Source organism: Neomonachus schauinslandi, chromosome 11 (assembly GCF_002201575.2).
Source record: "Neomonachus schauinslandi chromosome 11, ASM220157v2, whole genome shotgun sequence".
Lineage (NCBI taxonomy): Eukaryota > Metazoa > Chordata > Mammalia > Carnivora > Phocidae > Neomonachus > Neomonachus schauinslandi.
In genome coordinates, this window is record NC_058413.1 from 21,631,345 (window position 1) to 21,651,223 (window position 19,879).

General features: G+C 38.0%; 1 pseudogene; it reads right to left on the reverse strand.

The window, feature by feature from the left end:
- Positions 1–409: 409 nt before the first annotated feature.
- On the reverse strand, positions 410–1,187 carry LOC110575957 (annotated as a pseudogene).
- Between the last annotated feature and the right edge of the window lie 18,692 nt (positions 1,188–19,879).

A 19,879-nucleotide genomic window follows, 5' to 3' on the forward strand; every position in this document is an offset into this window, starting at 1 on the left:
ATCCAGCACGGAAGTACACCCGTGTTTTCTCCTCTACCGCTCCACGATGCTCAGCTCGGGCTCCCCCTTTAAAAGAACTGTTAAGGTCACTTCTATTTCAGAAGGGTAAACATTTGGTAGTACCAACGACTTTTTCATCTTATTAACTGGAATGAGTGGTAATTTCCGTAATGCTTTTCCAATTTCAAACATAAGAGCCTCTGTATTTCCAACCCATGAAGCCGCAGGCCGTGTTGGGGGTGTGAGGGTGTCATCTGCCCCCGCCAGCCTGTGTGCCCCGTAAGCGGGATGCGGGGAAGGTGTGGGCAGCCTGCCGTCCACCTATCAGTGGCACCATGGAGTTGAACATAGTTCCCTTTCTACCATTAATTATAATCACAGCTGTACCCTTTTTCTTGGTATTATAATCTCATTTGAGGCTTCTCATTAACACCTTATTCCTCCGAACAGATTTGGGGCACAGCATATTGTCTTCCAGGTGCAGGGGGGAGGGGCGCATGGAAAATCACAGGCAGGAAGCAAGAAGAGTATACACACTCTCCTCTGTTTTTCAGGCACCCGGGCTTGTCCTGCATGAAATTGCAGGCGAACCCAACCCTTTTTGTCCGCAGGCGGACGTCTCCCAAGGACTGCGCACCGCCTGACACCATAGGCCTCCTGTGGCGACTCCCCTGTCTGCATCTTCCCAGTCCTGGATGCCCAGTCCTGGACCAGGAGGTAAACGCAGCATCTGGGGCTGAAGTTGTCCACAACGGTATGGACTCTCTTCAGGAGAGCATTAGACCCAAAAAGGGCAGACACCCTCCACCCTCAGAGGGAGCAACCACTTCATGAGGGTACTTCCATCAGAAGACAGCTTTTTCTCCCCGCAACGTTCCAGGGACATTTCCCCCTTGTCCATCTTTGATCTCCTTTGTGACCGTGTGATAATCTTGGCCTCCTTTGCAGTGACAGGAATGTTCGTCTTTTGATCAGGGCAAACATATTTGCAGAGTCATTTAATTGCATCTAATTTCTGGCCTTTGGTGCGTTAGTTGTTGGTACCAGGCCGGCAAGGTGTTTCGGTGAAGCGGATTGGCTGGTGGCAGTTTGGAAGGTACTGGTGCAATCGATACCTTCTTCCGACGCCTTACTCTTCCATTGCCTTGTGCTGTCTTTTCTGAACAGGAAGCTTTGTCTTCTTTCATAGATCTTTTCCTTTTGGTCCCATTCTCTAAGGTTCTTTGTAACTTTGGTTCACCAAGAAGCCTCCTCTTTCTCTCTGGCTTCTCCTGACACAGGTTGGGGTTTGCCAGTCAGTCTTCCCATGACTTCTTCGTGGAGTTCTTTTTGCCTTTTGCTTTCTCCATATCCAAAGAGAAGTCAAGGTTGACAAAAAGAAAACTCTTACTTCTGAAATGTGGGAAAGACATTTCTTATCTCTGTCCCACTGAATGATGACGAGAAGAAAATGTAAAACTCTCTCCATCTCTAAGTGTAGTTGAGTGAAAAACTTACCTCTATTCTGTACTCTAAGGAATAGGTACAGAATAGTCATCAAATTAAGCACCTGCACTGGTCACAAAGAAAATAAATAAAGTGAAATGAGTATCTGTCGATGGGGAGTACTATTAAAATGGAGAATATATATGTCCCATCTGAATGCATTCAAACCAAAAAAAAAAAAAAAAAATGTACTCCTATAGTCCAGAAGCAGGAGATAAACATGTACCAAAACAAAGAAGTAAAAAAGGACAGTTATCAATTAAGACTCACGTGAATCTTACAGAATAAATAATGTAAGGAGGAAGAGACACAACTGACTGAATAGTCAAGAAAGGTGTCATAACAGAGGTGAAACTTCATTCAACTTTGACAGATCAGTATTTAGAAGGTTATAGAGGAACAGGGGATATTTTGATGTGAAAGCCATGACTGATACTGGGTGCTAAGGCAGAGATCGGACTATTCAGGGTTTATTCCAGAGGAGTTTGAGTAGACTGGACAACAACAAAGTCCAGATAAAGTAGCTTGAAATGAGTTAAAAAATATACATCGGGGTGCCTGGGTGGCTCAGTTGGTTAAGCGACTGCCTTCGGCTCAGGTCATGATCCTGGAGTCCCTGGATTGAGTCCCGCATCGGGCTCCCTACTCGGCAGGGAGCCTGCTTCTCCCTCTGACCCTCCCCCCTCTCATGTGCTCTCTGTCTCTCTCATTCTCTCTGTCTCAAATAAATAAATAAAATCTTTAAAAAAAATATACATCAGGTAGAAATTTTATTGAAACTATCAATATAAACTTTAAATTAGTAGGAAATATTGAGGATGTGGGAGATGGATGTAATGTAGGTTTATAGAAGTGACAGCTTGGATATAAAAATGTATTATTTGTCCAGACATTCTCCTTATATTAAATATTGAATTAAATATCTTTTTCAAAAAAAATCAAAGCCAGTTAAAGAGACTTAGTGTTCTATTAGTCTATACATGGCTATTTTACAGGCATGAGAGGGCTTGAGTTACAGTAGAAAACTATTTAGGATGGCTTGAAGAAAGTGCTGCCTCAAAGAAAAGAGTTGAGTAGAAACACTTGAAGCTGATTTTAGATCTCCAAATGCAAGACTTTTGTTCTTTTGCATGAAAATATATATTATATATGCTTAGGCCATATAGCTCCCATATATAATGGGGATTTCCATCTTCTAAAGTTAAAAGTTAGAAATGGACCATTGATGTGCTTTAAAAAAGGTAGAATTATATATATACGGTAATACTGACATATAAAATGTGTTCCACTCAAGTGATCTCCTGTTAAAGGTTTCATGATAGAGATTTTAAAGATGCATTTAGAAACCTTTGTTAAAGGAAAAATTAAAAATTCACAAATAACTTTCTTGGTCATATTTCCAACTTCAGTCAGTTTGTCAAAAGAACTTATTCAGCAAATTGACCTCCAACATTGGAAGAGCTGCCAAACTCACCATATTTAATTTATATGAAAGAAAATTATATTTTTAAAAATTACAGTCTTCCTTTTCTAGTGCCATGCTCAAAGTTAAAGTATAAATAGTTTCAGGTTTACTGATTTATTATTTCCAGATGCGGTTTTCTTTCCAACCTGGTCAATGCTGTTGTTGATTAAATGAAAAACAAATAAATTATATTAATTAGGAATCAACACTAATGGAATACACTAGAATCTAAAAACGTAATGTCAAGAGCACATACTTGTAAAGGTTCAATTTAATTAAAGACTTAAAAGTCAAGAAATGAATCTATTCTGAATGTTGATTATGCTGCTTTATCTCTATTATTACCTCCTGGTCCACGTATCAGTGTTACCATCCTCCCTTGGACCGTACAAACAGCTCCCTAAAAGTTCTGACGGATGCCTTCTTTGTTCTTCTACCATCCATTTCCTACACATCTGTGCTCCAGCCACAGGACTTTCTTTCCATTACTTAAACATGCAGATCTCCTTTGGGCATAGTGCCTGATGTTCCTCTGGTGGGGTCCTAGCCTTGGTGGCTTCTTGTCATCTGGTTTCTGCCCTTAAGTTATCTACCACCTCCGCAAGCCATACTTGACCATTATGTTTAAATTGCTCCTAATCTAATTCACACTCTCTCATATTGTTCATGATCTTCATAAAACTTAATTTTTTTTAGTAGAATCTTTTTCATTTAAACAGGGGAAAAAAAACACCCCACAAAATACCAAAAAGTTTGTATGAAGGGTATGGGTAGGGGGAGGTGTCTTTTCATCCAGCCCCAGCTCCCCAGCCCATGTGGTTTGGGCAGCAATAAGAGGTGTGGGGTAATGGCCCCCCAAATAAAAATAGTGTAGGTGTATGTGTGGGAAGGAGAGGAGTGCAAAAGCAATGGGGAGTCATGGGGGAAAGGGAAAGATGAGGTCAGCACTGGGAATGGCATAGGTGGGAGGTCATTTCATAAGATTTCTTGATCAGACCACCCTGGATATCTTCTTTGCCCAGCAGCAGGACTAGCGTCCTGGCAGTCATGGTGACAGTGACGCTGAAAGTGGGAACTCCCCCAGTGCTCTTGATATGAAGATCCATGGTAAATTCCCCGTCCTGCAGCAGTGAGTCTTGGATAACAGAATGTTTCTGGCTCCCAAGTGTCAGCCCATTCACGAAAAATTTGACTGGTCTTTGCCTACCAGTACACCGACCTCAGATGGCATGATGCTGATGAAGGTTTTCCCTGGATGGTGGTTCAGACGGAGGGCGAGTCCTTATAGCCCATGATGACCACGTCCTGACAGGTGTTCTCTGCCCTGTGGATGTAGATATTCCACCCAGCAGGGCGGGGCTGCTGGGGCTGCAGGCTCAGCTGGGGGCCGCGGGCTGCGGGGCCGGGGAGGTGGAGAGCTCAGGGCGTGCACTGCCCTGGGGACCGCGGCTCTGCTCAGAGTGCAGCCAGCTGTCCTCGCACAGCCACCAGATTTAATTTTTTATGTCTGTTTTCTCTTGAGTAAATATAAGATACATGAGGGCAGGGTTTTCCCTGTATTATTCACTGTTATGGTTCCAGAGTCGAATAAGTTACTGGCATATTAGTAGACTCTCAAAAACATTTTCTAAATACAAGAACAAGCTTTTGGAGCAAAATCTTAGAAAAATGAGTCTTTTTGTAAGATTTAAATAGTTTACTATTTCTGAGAATTATTAATCAAAACTTTAAATTTAGAAGATACAAAACACAACCGGAGCTGTCTTTCCACTGCTTTTGACCTTAGGATGTGCAGAAGCATAAAAAATATTAATAATGGTGATTATCTTTAACACATTAAATGACTTAAAAACATAATTGGAGTGTTATGAATAGGCTTAAATAAGAATTAAATCATTTTTCATGTTTTAAATATCTGTGTATATCTAAAATCCTGGTAACTATAAAAAGAGTAAAATGCTCTCTTTCATTTTTTTTTAAATTTCCATTTGTATAATTAAATGTCATTTTCCTATTTGCATGCTTAGTTTTATTTGGGTATATAATATAGTGACACATATTCATTTGATTACATATTTCCTATTTAAACTGTTTTAGAAAATTTATTTTAAATGACTTAAGAAAATCTAATACAATGAATATAATTAATATTTATTTGTTAAGTCAACTAAATCTCAGGCACTTTTGTGAGAACATCTCTACTCTCTCTCTCTCTTTTTTTTAGCGGTCCATTTTGGACAATTTGTTAAAAAACAGAAAGTGAGCAGATACTTTTAGGAAGGTCAACCAGAATAGAAGACACATATTGGGGCTGCAAGTGATATAAAATGTGTTTCTTTGATGAGACCTTGAAGTTTTAAACCTCTGTATCCCCCACCCCAAATGTTTATAGTCAAATATATTATCTATGTGATGCTTATGGCTCTCTACATTTTTCAGTTAGTTCATAATTTTAAACACTGTGATGAAGTATTTCAAACACTAGCATTTTTAGAGCATAAAATGTAGAAATACCGATTGTTTTGTCAGTGACTTTTTAATTTTTAAGGCTAAATTCTCTCAAAGTTGGGTATGCTAGGAACCTCAGAGATACTGTCACTACTCAATATCAATATATATTCCATGTGTGTTCAATAGAACATCCTCTACTTTCTTTTAATAAAACCTGTAGAAAATCCCTCAAATGTCTATTTTGCATTTGATATGCTTTCTCAACATTAGCTCATTAATCTAGCCTTTCTGACAACTTACAGAAAAATCAGTATATTCCCAGGACAAAAATCCACAGTAAAAATTTAGCATCACATGGTTTGTCATTGAAAGTTGTAGAAATTATGATGATGTTAAATAATATTATGAATGGCAAAGTTAGGAAGATAGTTCAGACATTATTTTTTTCCCTTCTCCATCTTAAACTAATATGGCCAAAATGATCAAGATTTTACTTTGGGGGCGCCTGGGTGGCTCAGTCGTTAAGCGTCTGCCTTCGGCTCAGGTCATGATCCTGGGGTCCTGGGATCGAGCCCCGCATCGGGCTCCCTGCTCAGCGGGGAGTCTGCTTCTCCCTCTAACCCTCTTCCCTCTCGTGCTCTCTGTCTCTCATACTCTCTCTCTCAAATAAATAAATAAAATCTTTAAAAAAAAAATGGCAGATTCCAGGGGCGCCTGGGTGGCTCAGTCGTTAAGCGTCTGCCTTCGGCTCAGGTCATGATCCTGGGGTCCTGGGATCGAGCCCCGCATCGGGCTCCCTGCTCGGCAGGGAGTCTGCTTCTCCCTCTCCCACTCCCCCTGCTTGTGTTCCTGCTCTCGCTATCTCTCTCTCTGTCAAATAAATAAATAAAATCTTTAAAAAAAAAAAAAAGATTTTACTTTGGTAAGAACCCTTCCTTCTACACATTGACAAATAAATGGAAAACTTTGAAAAGATAACTGAGAAAGTAGTTAGACAAGCATCCTTCTCCTCTTCTTTTCCACTTTCTCTCCCTCCAATTCTTTTTGCTTCCTTTCTTTTCATCAACTTAACAGCATTTTTCTTTTTGAGAATCAGTATAACAAGATTAAGTTGATTAAGAATTGATATCTGGATGCCTGGGCGTCTCAGTTGGTTAAATGTCTGACTCTCAATTTTGGCTCAGGTCGTGATCTCAGGGTCCTGAGATGGAGCCCCATGTCAGGCTCCATGCTGGGCGTGGAACCTGCTCAAGATTCTCTCTCCCTCTCCATTTGCTCCTCCCTCTCCACTCCTCAGGCACGCATTCTCTCTCTCTAAAAAAAGGTGTTGATATTGACTATTTACTAAACACATGACCTCAAGCGGCTTACTTAACCTTTATTATTATTATTACTTTTATTATTATTTTTAATAATCACTATACCCAACATCGGGCTCGAAACTACAACCCCAAGATCAAGAGTCACAGCAGTTTCCTCTTAATAAAATTCTAGTATAAATCAAATGGATTAATACATTGAAGTTTTTATAGTCATGTTCAGCACATAGTGAGTGTTCAGTAATTGTTAACTGGTATTTTTCAAGGTAGAAATAGTAGTAGTGGTAGTAATAGTAGCAACAGTAAGCAGTAGTAATAAGTACTAGTAGTAGAAGTAGTAGTATGCCTACTATTAAGAATTAAGGGGGAGCCTGGGTGGCTCAGTCGTTAAGCATCTGCCTTCGGCTCAGGTCATGAGCCCAGGGTCCTGGGATCGAGCCCCGCATCGGGCTCCCTGCTCCGCGGGAAGCCTGCTTCTCCCTCTCCCACTCCGCCTGCTTGTGTTCCCTCTCTTGCTGTCTTTCTCTGTCAAATAAATAAATAAAATCTTAAAAAAATAAAGAGTTAAGAACTGCTCTAGTTGTTCTCTGTATAGTGGCAAATCAAACAAACAAGACAATTCTTGTTTTACTCTGGATATTTTCTGGTGACCTATGTTTCATTCCATTAAGTCTCTCTTCAGCTGTGCCCATTCTGCTCCCATATCCATTTAATTTGTTCTTAGCTTTAGATTTTGGATTTTTTTAACTTTTTCTTTCATAGATTCTCATTCTCTGCTGATATTCTCCATCACATTGTCTGTTTTGTTGAACATTTTATCACAATTATTTTAATGTTTCCATTTAATAACTCCAAACTGCCAGGCTAATTTTGATTAAGTACTGGAAAATTTTAATAAAATGTTAGAGAGATTATTAGAGGTTCTGGATCATGTTGTCTTCCTCTAAAAGGGATAAACTTCTTGGGGGCACCTGGGTGGCTCAGTCGTTAAGCGTCTGCCTTCGGCTCAGGTCATGATCCCAGGGTCCTGGGATTGAGCCCCACATCGGGCTCCTTGCTCAGCGGGAAGCCTGCTTCTCCCTCTCCCACTCCCCCACTTCTGTTCCCTCTCTCACTGTGTCTCTCTCTGTCAAATAAATAAATAAAATCTTAAAAAAAAAAAAGGGATAAACTTCCATTTTTTCAAGTCTAGGCCTGGGTTGTTTTATGAGTCCTTTCTATCCTAGCAACTGTGATGCCCAATTTCTATGTCTGCAGTCTATTGGAACCACTAGAAATGACTCATCTTTTCAGTCTCCCATCCCCATTTTGAATGAACAGATGCATCTAGAGGGAAAGAGGAGTTAAGCGCCATGTTCTTTCCTCTGTGTTTCCTTCCTACCTACCCCCCTCAGATTTTGGTTGTATGGATAGCCCTCAGACTCCTTCAAATAGTTGTTTATGTTATTAGCATTGTTCTGATACAATCTCACTCTATACATTCAGAAACATAAGTGATTTCTAAAAAGTTGGTAGACTTCATATTTCTAAAAATGAGAAAATTAAAATAGTAAACTTATTTCCACTACAAATGTCTGAGAATTCCTTATGTAACAGTGAAACTGTTACATCTACACAAAGATGCAGGGCAGGAATTCAAATGAGTAAAGTATATGGGACAGCTTAGAACCAAGCCTATAATTTTAGTTGGGTTAATTAACTTCTCCCAATTATCTTCTTGGGGAAAATCATCATTTTCAGCCTTATTCCCTCTACAAATTAAGATTATTTGATAAATGAGAAAACCCAATGAGCTCCTCAGAAGGAAGGTACAATATAAATACAAAGCATTTATCTAAGGGATTGCTTTATTGGGCAGTATGAAAACTTACTGTGATACTCATCTCAAATGGTTCTATATTGCATTGGTCTCTGCTACCTATTATGATATGTAAAATTTCTGTACTCTGAGTATTCAATCACATTTTTCAGATCTAATGACTTTCTATGCAATTTTAATTATTAGGGAGTCCTAATTAACTCAGTTATCACTCCATTTTGTATCTATTTTCATTATATTTCTTTCCTTCTTTCATGGTTTGGAAAAGTAGTAGTCTTGTTCACTCCTTCATCCTTCTGGTTCTAGGTTCTCAGACACTGGTACCATAAGGTAGGATTTTAGGCAAAGAGTCACTATCAAAATCCTTTGTGTTGCAGGCACTCAAAAGCTAGTTCTCTCAGTGGGTACATGTACTGCTAAAAACCACCACATGATTCTCTGACTAGAGAGATCTAGCCCAATATGAACCTCTTCACCAGCCTCCTACTGTGGCTCTCATCATTTGATGTTTTTTCCACAACTTCTTATTCTGGGAACTCACATCAAATGGGTCAACTGGGTTGAGGCAACAGCAAGACATATCAATTATGGCTATATTCTGCAATTTCACTTGACGCACAAAACTTCATCCTTGTCACCTCATGTTGGGAGAAAAATATGTGTACAGGCTCTTCACTGCCATCCCTTCTTTACATCTGGCCATCTCTATTGAAATCTATTCTCTGCTGAATCAGCATAGGAAACAGATCAGCAAGTCTCCTGCATAAGTGGATGTCCAAATTAAAGAAAAGATGCCAGCTTCCCCTTTTTGCAAATACTTCCAATTTCTATCAGTGGTTCTTTGAAGTCTCCTGATTGCCTTTAGGATGAGGCATCTCCCATTGTAATAGGGAAGGAAAACACACAACTCTGCATTTTGCACTAGACTTATATACAAATCCCACAGTTCTCCCTTCTTTCCTGTTCCCCTGCCTTCTGCTTGTTCAGTTGGCCAAAAAGGTTATGGAAGAAACTAGGCTGATGTCTTAGTGAACCAAAGTCTGCTCAATCATTTTTTAGTAAGTCCTTAAAAAGTTATGATCCCAATTCTTTGCAGCTTTCTTTAAAATACAGGTTGTGGGGCACCTGGGTGGCTCAGTCATTAAGCGTCTGCCTTTGGCTCAGGTCATGATCCTAGGGTCCTGGGATCAAGCCCCGCGTGGGGCTCCCTGCTCTGTGGGAAGCCTGCTTCTCCCTCTCCCACTCCCCCTGCTTGTGCTCTCTCTCTCACTGTGTCTCTCTCTGTCAAATAAATAAATAAAATCTTTAAAAAAATAAAATAATAAAATAAAATAAAATAAAATAAAATAAGGTTGTATTTAAATCCTCCCCAGTTTCTCACTTATGTGTCATATAGCTAGTGGGCTACCATCTTAGGTGTGGCATCAACAAGAATGGGGGGGTGTAGATTATAAAGACATTTATTAGCTACTCTGTGTACTTTGATTGCCATTTAGAGTGAGATACGAAGCCAAGTGAGTGTTGTGAGTAGAGATGTATCATGATTTGACTTCCTCTTAAAGGGCTTCCTTCTTAAATTGCTGCCATATTATGAATAGACTGCAGAGAAGCAAGGACAGAGCCAGAAGGGGCAGTAAGAGCTAATACAATAATCTTTACTCATTGCTCTCATTTTGTCATGGAGAAAATGTCTGTAATAGGTCATATCTCAGGTTCAGTTGGCCAAGATTTAGTTATTTGCTGACTCTCTTGCTGCAAGCACATCTGGGAAAAGAGCTATCTGGCATTCTCAGTGAGTGTTGCAGGAGATAGGCTCTGTTGGCCAGAAAAATGGTAGAAATGGCTGTTGGTTAGGTAATCAATAATGTTTTTCAGGGTAGACTAAGAACATTAAAATGTCCTGAAGCTTTTAAGTAGAATATTAAGTTGATAAAGTTTTATTTTAGAATAGCCTCTCTAAATACCTAGAAAAATAAACCAGAGAAGAAGACTAGAAGCAGAGAATCCAATTAGATGCTGTATCCATAATCCAGGGGAGACATGATAGTATAAATAGTGGCCTGAGATTGAATTGATGTAGGAAGTGAAGGTAATGGAGAGGAGGCATCATTGGTAGTGCTCGTACTAGATTTCTGAAATAGATCAATGGGTATATCATGTTGCTATTCTTTGAAATTTATATATTTTTAGAAAGGGGAGCAAGTTTAGGAAGAAAATTAGTTTATCTCTGGATATACTGAGTTTCAGGTGTGTTTAGAAAAATCTAAATAGTGATGTACAATAGGCAGAGTCTGAAGGACAGGAAATATATCAAAGCTTAAAATATAGATTTTAGGGTTATCTACACACACATGATTATGTTCAAAGAAAAAAAAATCCAGAAAAAAAAATGGTATTGGAGCAAGATGATGTTCTGAACATGTTTTTATTCTCTCCTGTTCTGCATATAATGAGGAAAGAAAGAGAGAGAGAGAGAATGAGAGAGAGGTAAATAACAGACAAAGAGAGGTTAAAAAAAAATTTCAAGGGAGATATTAGCAAGGGGCTAGAAATGTTTAGTCTCAGAATAAAAAAAAAACATATATACAATATAATATTCAGAAATAAAGTGAGAAGAAACCACAATGCCAAAACACATGTGAGAAAATATCACGGCAGAATTAGAAGTAATTCCAGGAGTCAATCTGAGAATTTCTCCTTGAGAGGAGAATGTGCAGAATTATTGTCTCTAATACTAGAAAAGTGAATTGCCAATGAAAACAAGTGTTATTGACAGGCTTCTGTGATCATGCATGCCAAATCTGTAGTTATAAATTTAAAGAGAGGCAAATCAGTTTCAGTGCTTGTTTCTGCAAATTAAGTGAAGTTTTGCATGTAATCACAGCTGGGGTTTTGCCAAGTGAGAAAGCCAGAGGGATAGTGGGTTATGTGTTTTGATTGTATTGAGCAAGAAATTATGGTGATGGACAAAGGAATATGAGTCATGTACAAGAGTAAATTGCAGACAGGAAATTGGGGATGATGGTAGACATTTAAAAAAAGTGATAAATTTAATGGATTGTATTATTCAGGAAAGTCAAGGTATTGTTTAAATGTGTGCAAAGTCAGTGAGTTGAAATGTTAGAAGGTTGTAGGAGAGGATCCTTTAAATCAAGATTTGAGATATCATATATTTATTGGAAGTAAAAAGTCTAGAAATGACTATAAGATGAGGTGGATAAATAGGCAGGTGGAAAAATTTATTTCAGATGAATTTTTAAATAAGGATGGCAAGATCAGAAATTTCCAGTGGCATGAACCTTCAACCTACCTGATGTTGAAGACCATATAATAAACAATGATTATAGGCAGTAAAGAGGAGGATGACTTAGGTGTTAATACTTAAATGAATGTTTTATATTGAGTACAAAATTTTGAAATGTCATGTAGTATAGTCAGTAACATGAATTTTAAGAGTTGGGCTTTAAGGGAGTGTTATGAATTACGTGTTTGTGTCCCCCCTTCAATTCTTCTGTTGAATCACTAACTCCCAATTTGGAGGTGGGACTTTTGGAAGTTAATTACGGTTAGATAAGGTCGTGTGCATGGTGCCCTTAAGATGAGTTTAGTGTCTTATAAGAAGAGACATGAGAGCGAGCTCTCTCTCTCTCTCTTTGGGTATACCCAAAAGAGGTCATGTGAGCACCCAGTGAAATGGCAGCCTCCTGAAAGCAAAGAAGAACTGGCATCTTCATCTTTGTCTTAAGAACTGTGAGAAATATATGTTGCTTGTTTAAGCCACCTACTCTGTGATGTCATGTCATAGCAGCCTGAGCTTATTAAGAGAGGGAGTAATACGAAATTGTCTGGAACCAGGAATGAGGAGCAAGTAGAATACTCCTCCACCTCCAGCCCCATGGAAAGTATGTAGTGTGAGCGAAATAAGTAGTCATCTTTAAGAGAGCTCTGGGGCTATGTCACTCAGATTCACATAGAGGTGTTATGGCAAAGAATGTTTGGAAAGGAGGCTTAAACTGTAGACGATCTGGCTGGTGACAGACCATATGTATTTAAGGGCATGGTGGAAGGGCTCTAGGAGTTGGGGAAGCTCTGAGATTAGGAGATGTATGTACACAGGGGACAGAAATCCAGCTGACAGAGAGTTGGGTCAGAACTGAGGTAATTAAGTATGTAAGACAAGAATATCCTCATTGTCTTTTAATTAAACATGGATAATCAATTCTAATTACAGCCTCCTGCAGACTGGTTTCAGTGGAGGCTTCTGGTGCTAGAGCTGGTTCAAGCTCTGGTCGTTCTGTGGAGGACATGGAACTCTGTTGCCGTCCCTTATGTGCCACTGAGTGTGATGACAGAGTTGGGAAATGGGTGGTGGCACCCCAGCACCCGGAGCCCAGTGGTGTCACATTGCTCCCAGACCATCTGGAACTTTGTAGGCTGCCTTTAAATATATGCTTGGGCTGATACTTTCACACTAGTATTCTGGGCACTTAGTGTTAATGATTGTGTTAAATATGTGTGGGTTTGGGTTTTTTTTTTTTCTAACATGCCTGTTAGTAAAGTGGTATTTGCTTTTGATAAAATTTTGTATCAACTTAATCTTTCTCACAGTAATTGTTTGAAACTCCTTACAGATTTAAAATTATCTATTTTTTGGGAGGGAGTGCTATGCATAAATACTTCATGAGGGCATTTGTATGAACACTTCGATGAAAATATAAATACTAAAGATGTTATTTCATAAAAATCATGTGGAATAAATGCAATGAATAAAATAATATGAATTTGTGACATGTAATAATAAGAAAAGCTAATATTTATTGGGCTCATGGTATATGCTAGATGCAATCCTCAGACGTTACCTATATTATCTCACCGAATATCCATAACTACCCTATAAAGTAAGTACTATTATCAACCACATTTTTACATGAGGACATTGAGCCACAAAGAGGTTAAAGAATTTATACAAGAACACTCACATATTATGGGGAGAAGCCAAGATTTAAAACTTGACTCCAGACCCAACACTGAAACATACACAGAGATGCACACATATATTCCTATATACATATATCACACATATATGTTCATATATATTTATATATTACATACATAAATAAAATAGGCCCCATGCCATCTGAAAGAATGGAACACTAGGTCAGTTCAGGAAAGAAGATGATTACTTCTGGCAGAAAGAATGAGAAACAAGAGGAATTAACAAGAAACCAGAGCTGAGATGAGCTATGATATAGAGCATGGGGATTTCAGGTAGAAGTGCCAACATGCACATACACACAAAGTGTATATTTACAGAATGGCAAGTAGCTTCACTTCATTGAAAAGCTGGTATATGTGAAAAGGAAAGTAACAGTCAACAGGAACGGAATGATAAATTGAGACATTGAAGGCTTGGATTATATGCTATTTTTGTAGTGTAATGTATAGTGGAGAAAATGGAGATATTTGACCAGAGAAATTCTGTTTTGATAATAGCTGTATTTTGGAAAGATAATCTGGAAGTGGTTAATGATATAAATCAGCACAAGAATTGCTCAGTTGTAAAATCATTATAGGCATTTCAGTAATAAATAATGGAAAAAGTAGGAAGAATCTTTTCATACTTTGCTATAACTTCAACAGTAACTTCTGTAGCTTTAATTTTACAGCTGTCTGACCTTAGTTGGAAACTATTAACCTAACACTTCAAACCCTTAAAACTTCTGGCAGAAATTAAAGACAAAAGTTAAACCTGAACTAATGTTAAATTTTAATGTACTAAATAAGTAAAATATTCTTAGAATGATTTCTTCAGTTCAATTTTTTGCCCCATAGTTTTAATTCTCTCTCTCTCTTCCTCTGTACTTCCATGAAGCTTACAATATGTGATAAATATCACTTTGCTTGTACTCTAAAAGGAAAGAGGCAGAGATTAGAAAAATAATGAGCAACTTAATATATCTATTTCTTTCAGTACTTCACATTCACACTTGTTTAAATAACTGTTTAACAAAGCAAACATAGTAAGACTAACTGTCGTGTTCTGCAAGAGCAGCTAAAAATCTTTCCAACCCAAATTGGTCATGGATGGCTAGAGTCACATTTACATCCCCTCATCATCATAAAAAAAATTTATTAAAACTTCTATTTTTTATCATATGAATATTCAACATACAAGAAATGAGATATTTTTACATTATTGATGAATCACAAATAGACTAATATCTATGTGATACAAAGATTCATGACATTAATAATTTTATATAATTAATTCTATTATATGTTAGGTAACTCTACATCTTCTGAGAATATACTGACTTCAAAAAATACATAATAATGTTCAAAATCTTTCATAGTTAAGAATTAATAACACCTAGAAAAATAAATGCAAGTAAAGTCACTTTTCCTGAAGGAAGATAAAACCCACCACAGGTCAGCAGAATTGAGTATTTCTTTCTCTCATTAGTGAGAAAGCTTTTATCTTTGGTCCATTTATTATCCACAAACTTTTTCAGATCATTCCTGCAGTTCAAGCTATTTTTATAATGGAAATTAATCCAGGAAGCTGTACCTTTAAAATAATCCTTACAAACAAAATTAATTTGCTTTGTAATACTCCATTATTAGATAAATGCAGAGTATAACAAACAAACAACAACAACAAAAAACAACTTGAAGAATTTGTAGAAAATCAAATAGAGTGGCAGAACTTGGCCAGACAACTGAACTATATACACTTCCCTACTCTTTCATTCCCTTCTCTGTTTGGGATGAAAGCAACATGACATTCACTGTGCCTAACTTCTGTGGTTAAACATGCAATTTGAAAGTGAGAACACATTGTAAATAGGGCTAAACAAAACCCTCCTCCTCTTTGTAGAAGAGGTAATGAGGCATATGCCACAGACAATTCCAAAAGCCCCAAAGAGGGGTTTTCTTCCCAGTAATCTAAATTGTCAAATATATTTTTACATGAAATGTTTTCCTGCTCTCTTTGTTTTAAAATTCAGAAAGTTGTTTGCATATATTAAGTCCAAATATCTAAATGTGTTGAAAATTATCTTTGCAGTACCTAAAAATACTTGTTTATAAGAAAGCAGCATACATATTTAAAATAAATCATTTCTTCTTCTTCTTCTTCTTCTTCTTCTTCTTCATCATCATCATCATCTTCTTCTTCTTCTTCTTTTTTTTTTTTTTGGTCTTTTTCTAGATACAAAAACTAAATTAGTGTATTCTTCATGCAAAAACTTTGAGCTGGAGCAGGGCATTTCTATATGAGTGTCAGGAGTCTTTTTGGCACAAAGTAACTGATTAGTTTTAATAATGAAGCCTAAGATTTTTGTCTATTTTTCTGAACTATTTTATAATCTTTTATAAGAGTGATTCATAAACTTTTTTCAGCATACCAAGATATCTGATGCTGCCAATACTGGGAAGTGTATTTATATCCCTCAGTTATCTGAAGATAAAATTTTCTGCAAAATCAGTGAATCAACCAGGATGCAGTCTCTACAGAGATTCACCAGCCATCCAAATCTTTTTTTTTCTTCCAAAACCTGATGCCTTATTCTAGAAGACTCTTGACTCTTGCTCCAAACTTAATGACTCTGTTGTAGTAATCTTAATGCGTTTGTCTTGAAATATTTTCTTCCACAGCAGATTATAGAAAATAAGAAGAATTGGGGACGCCTGGGTGGCTCAGTCAGTTAAGCATCTGCCTTCGGCTCAGGTCATGATCCCAGGGTCCTGGGATCGAGCCCCGCATCGGGCTCCCCGCTCTGCGGGAAGCCTGCTTCTCCCTCTTCTAATCCCCCTGCTTGTGTTCCATCTCTCGCTGTGTCTCTCTCTGTCAAATAAATCAATAAAAATCTTAAAAAAAAAAAAAAAGAAAAAAGAAAGTAAGAAGAATTGGCTGGAAGCTAAATTTAGTACTAAAGATCCTAGGCACAGGAGATGAAATGGGTGACAACATGATAAAAGGCCCCAAAAAGCAGAGACTCTACCACAGCAGGTACTCACTCACTCTCCTCCCCTCTGACAGGATCGCTGCATGATATTCAGTTCAGTCACTCATGTTTCTCCTCATCATGAGTCATTAAGAAAAAGCGAAATGAGGTTCCATATGTTATGTTTAAAGAGCCATGGCTGTGTGTCAAATATTAGATGAATATTTCTCAGTGGGGAAATGGGCTACTCTTTCTTTCAAATTTCCTGGCTTAAATGTATTTTTTTTAAATATTTTATTTATTTATTTGACAGAGACAGACACAGGAGAGAGGGAACACAAGCAGGGGGAGCAGGAGGCAGAGAAGCGGGCTTCCTGCGGAGCAGGGAGCCCGATGTGGGGCTTGATCCCAGGACCCTGGGATCACAACCTGAGCCGAAGGCAGACGCTTAACGACTGAGCCACACAGGCGCCCCTTAAATGTATTTTTAAGAGACTGCTGCACAGGTAAAAGTTCATCTCCCAAAGATGGAGATGTAAAGTCAAGTTTGTAGGTTGAGTATGCCATGCATTCAAAACTGAAATTGGAATGATTTGTCACTAATCATGCTAACAACCAGCCAGCCAGTGCTTACATTTTGAAAACTGTTTTAATATACATTGATGTCAGCTGGTGGTCACAACTCCGTGAAGAGTGTGTTCGGATTTTATACACGGGGAAACTGAAGATCGGAGAGATGATGGGACTCATCCCAAGTCCCAGTGCTGATAAATGGCAGAATGTGACCATGGACTCATTGTCATAAAACTAAATTTGTTACCGTTTCCTTCAAAACCTGCCACTTCCCATTTTCCCAGATTCTATACATATCAGTATGAATATGTCCCATTACAGACTAGATAAAATTCAACAGTTAAATGAAAGCTACAGCTTACTACAGTAAATCATATTATTCCTTTGAATTCTGAAATGAAATTGAAAATACTTTCCCATGGGAAAAACAAACTGCACTATCCTTATCAGAGAAGCTCAGCCTTCATTTAAAAGTCATAGTGCTCCCAAACAATGAATCATGGAACACTTCATCTAAAACTAATGATGTAATGTATGGGGATTAACATAAGAATAAAAAAAAAAAGTCATAGTGCTCCAACTAAGGTAGGACAAGTGAGACCTTTGCTGGTTTTCAGGAATATAAAAAATGTTGCACCGCCCTTTTTTTTTTTGAAATGGCTTCCATGTCACTGTATATTCCTTTTTTTTTTTTTTAAAGATTTTATTTATTTATTTGACAGAGAGAGAGAGCGAGAGCAGGAACACAAGCAGGGGGAGTGGGAGAGGGAGAAGCAGGCTTCCCGCTGAGCAGGGAGCCCGATGCGGGGCTCGATCCCAGGACCCTGGGATCATGACCTGAGCCGAAGGCAGTCGCTTAACCAACTGAGACACCCAGGCGCCCCGTCACTGTATATTCCTACAAGGAAAGCACAGAGGAGCAATACAACTAAGTGGTGAGGAGTATTCTCAAGCCCAATTCTCTAGGTACAAATCCAGCCCTTTCTCTTCCTTAGGTTTGTGTCCTTGAGCAAATTACTTCCTCACTCAGTGCCTCCTATTTTCTTCTCCCAATGGGGATAATAATATTATTTACCTCATAGTTTGTTGTGAAGAATAATTGAATGTAAGCTCATTTACATAAGGTTAAGAGCTTTGTAGAAAATTTACTTTTCGGGCTTCAAAACAACACTTAGATATAAGCGTTTTTAATCCTTATTTTAGAGATGAGATCACTGAGCCTGAGAAGGTTAATTAACTTTCCCAACGTCAAACAGGTGTGTGTGGCAGAGCAGGAAATGAAACACAAGTCTGATTATAAAGTGTCTGTTTAACCAGTATGATACATTTTAACCTGGAACTAGCTGATGTGTAAAATATCATATTCCCTAAAGTAGTACATTATTTAATCAGTTCAGAAAATGTAGAATTCTATGAAATGAGTTTTGCTTTTTTTAAAAACTAGACATTTCACTGATTTCTTGAAATTGCTTTTTTTTTTAAGTTTCTTTTTAAAGGGCATCATGGAGTTCAAGGTTAGGTGGTTTACCAAAGGTAACAGTTCTTTCAATGGTTGTCCTCACCACACCATAATAGTTACTCTTTATGAACACCTATTATGTTTTAGCACCTTTCCTGCATCATATCAAGACCTATGACAATAAAATAACATAAATACCTATGTTTGTAGATGACAACATGAGGCCTGGATAGGTTAAGAAATGTACTTATAGTTATTCAGATATAAAGTTGCAGACCTGTGGAATAAAGTCAGTTTCGCTTAGCTCCCAAACCTGTACCTTTTCTACTACACAAATTTGCTTTTTATCATAAATTTCTGCCAGTGGGAAGAACAGTATCCTTACTGTGTCCATTACTGTCTAATGGTGATGGTTTCATTCACATGACATAATGCATCTAGTATGCCTTCATATTCTTCTTCACTTATTTTAGACTCAAGAATATTTTAGTTTATTTCCTTTATTCCATTTATCATCCATCCATTTGTCTATCCATCCATTCATCCATCCATCCACCCATCCACCCATCTGCATTTATTTTTTACTTCACCCATCCATTCAACAAATGGTTATTTAGCATCTTCTCTGTGCTGGCACTCTGCCTACTGTTTAGGAAGGAGATATTATTTCAGTGTGTGTGTATGTGTGTGTGTGTGGTTTCACTGATGGACCAGTTCTTCTAAAATATGATTCTCTTGAATATATTTTGCAAAGATAATTACTTTCTCTTCTGAGTTCTTTTGTTTCAGAATCTTCCTCTTACACATAGAATGTGGTTGAAAACATACATTCTACCATATGATCTATTCATTTACTTATTCTTCAAAGAAATATTCATTATGTGCCTACCCTCTACCAGACATTCATTTGATTCCTGGATACAGAAGAAAGCAAAACGGACAAAATACCTTGCCTTCATGGAAGTTTTATTACATGTAGAAAAGACAGAACATAATCCAGCTGTGTGGTGGGACTGTGTCAGGTGGGACAATGGAGATAATTAAGGCCAGGTAAAGAAAATGTGATCATAGGGCATGTGACTAGTGTAAATATATAATCAGAAAAGAATTCTCCAATAGGATGGCATTTTAAGTTGGTACCTGAAAGAAGCAAGCCATACCAATATTAGGCAAAAATCTTTAAAGCAGATGAACAGGTAAGAGCAAAGATCCTGAGGCAGAGATTTGCTTGAAATGTTCAGGAATATGGCCATGTTAGCTGTAACAAAAAGCAGGGAGATAAAGTGGTAGATAATGGGGCCAAAGCAAAGGTGGGGGTTATTGAGGGTAAAAGTCTAATTATTCAGGACATTATAAGCCATT